The sequence below is a fragment of the Platalea leucorodia genome, assembly GCF_965183815.1.
Source record: "Platalea leucorodia genome assembly, chromosome: 5".
Lineage (NCBI taxonomy): Eukaryota > Metazoa > Chordata > Aves > Pelecaniformes > Threskiornithidae > Platalea > Platalea leucorodia.
This window is the reverse complement of record NC_138827.1, coordinates 96,042,923-96,045,462: the sequence shown is the minus strand read 5'-3', so window position 1 is coordinate 96,045,462 and position 2,540 is coordinate 96,042,923.

Genomic DNA, 2,540 nt, shown 5'->3' with positions numbered 1-2,540 from the left:
AGAGCTGTGCGAGATCAGAGGAAAAAGGCAAAGAAAAGGTCACACTTCAACACATCCATGTTTAATAAACGTTTGGAGAAGCTAAAGTTGAAAACGGTGGCCTGATCAGTGCGAGGCCAGCAGAATTATGAACATGGTGTGGGAAGTCCAGCACACCAGTAAGAACTCCAGGCTGTCTTCTGGCACGATTCACTGCTGTGCGGAGGAGCTTTAATCCAAGCTAAATTCAAGAGGAAACAGAATCTCTCAGAAGCTTACAGGACAGGTAACTGGAAGTCTTTTATTTGCTGAAAAAAAGTAGGAGGAAATCTGGCACAGTTGCAATTTTTGCATGTTACTGGAGTATTCAAATACGTCTTCACGTTGGCTTCATAATTACTGATGCCTGTAGTTAAGCATATTCAGCATTTTCTATTCAAGGTCCAGTTTTTCCTTGCAAATAAATCTCTCTCAGTGTAACAACTGAAATTTTCCAAATGGGACTCTTAATTTTGGATGTTTGTTGATTTTTTTTTTTTGTCTTAGGCAGCTGAGCCATTTTTTTTGGAATGAGGTCTGGTGAAAATATGCATTGTGCATGTTAACATTTGGGACAGTCTTACCGAGTACTTTCATGCTCAGAAGCAGAGACCTGAATTTTTAGCAGAGGGACAAATTGCACAGAAGGAAAATCCTGTTGCCATCACATTCAGCTATTCAAATCTGGCCACATTTTCAGTCTCTGAAAATATTTGCTCAGTTAGAAACCCACTAGAATTTCATAGCTAATTTCTCAGCTCTATGCCTTATATCCTCACAGCTCCTTCAGTCTGGGTGGATTTTGCATGTGCCTGATCCACAGAGTATCCTGACCACTCTTGAGCAAACCCTGAGCCATCTCAACGCAGTAAGAACTCAGCGTTCCCTTGAGAAGACAAATATTCAAGCATCGCACAGTTGGATGGAAAGCAGTCAGTTCGCCTCTTCCCTACAATTAATGTTTCCACCCTGTCCAGGGGAAAAAGGGTCAAAGCCAATCTGGACTGGGATGCAGAGGAGTGGAATTATGTATATATACGTCTTATACGTATGCATATATGTAATGGTTTACATATGTATTTTATATATACTTTACATGCGTGCATGCACACACACACACATATATATAAATACATTTGAGAATTCTATTACAAAAAACTATGTCAAAAGAAACTGTTAGGGTTGTAAAAACCAAGTACTCCAAAAATAAAAATGGCAAAGTGAGAACTGCACATAGAAGCTTAATTTGGCTCCCTCGGACGTACAGCTTCTGATATGACTTCTATGTACGTGATCGTATTAAATTTTAAAGACAAGAGTTCCACCTCATTCAGAAGATAAGGTCGTGAATTCAAGTGTAGACACCTGGGGTCTGATTTGCAGACAAGCTGAACACTCACATCTGTAACTGAGATCAACAGAAAATGCAATTTGAACATCTAACATGCTACAGAAGACACACTACTTCGCAAAACTAGATCCTAGTCATTTCAAACTGGATTTCCAACATTAGCAATCACTTTTAATCTATGCCCTAGTTCATATTCATGCAAGGGCCAACGCTGCCTCACCTTGCGGGGTGCCATGCTAATTAATTCACAAACAATTGCAAATCAGCAAGACACAACACTGAAAGCACCACGCAAAAGCACTGGGAAACTATTTTTTTTTCTTTGCTGATGCAAGGTTTCAGCAGCACTCAGTAAAAAATTCTCAGAAGAAATACTGACCCACCACTTACTCAGTAGGAACTCTATACGCTGAACAAAGCAAAGGTTACCTGTAACTAGGAAAGAGGTGATTTAAAGTTTCATAGGTGACTTTGATGCTGGGACTTTTAAGTGCTTGACTTGCCTGACTTTGTACTCTGAGCTTTTTTTTTTTTTTTTTTTTTTTTTTTTAATATTAGTATAGGTTCGGGCAAGGTCAGTTGTATGTAAATTAGACTAATTTAATGTTCCTGGGTGGAATTCAGGCTAGGATGTAGAAAATCCCCTACAACACAGATGAAATTTAAAGGGTTCCTGGTTGTAATTAAAGGTATGCTAAATTGATATAGAAGCAAATCTGTCTGGAGGGAAAATAATGACTGCCCTTGTAATGAGTCAATCCAGGCAGAGAAATGCTCAAACCCATAATGTTAAAGTCACCTGCTCACATAGGCAAAAAACATATGAAAGGCAACAACATATATGTATTTACCATCTCCATTTTCTTGGTTATCTCTATTCTATCAGCAAACAGTGGCCTAATTATCATTATCACTCCAAAATAATCAGAACTGTTACCACTCCTAGAAATGAAGAGTAAAAAATACAGAATTTATCTTTCAGGATGAAAAATCTGTAGAAAGGGTGTGATGTTCCCTTGGTGGGTAACGTTTGTCTGAGCATCTCCTACCACGCACAAAGAAAGTCTGCAGAGTATGTCCAGCTGAAGAAGACACAGCAGCTGCCATCCAAAGCACAGAATCCAAACGGATTTAGACATCTCGTGGGGTTTGCAGATCGAATTTCTTGAAG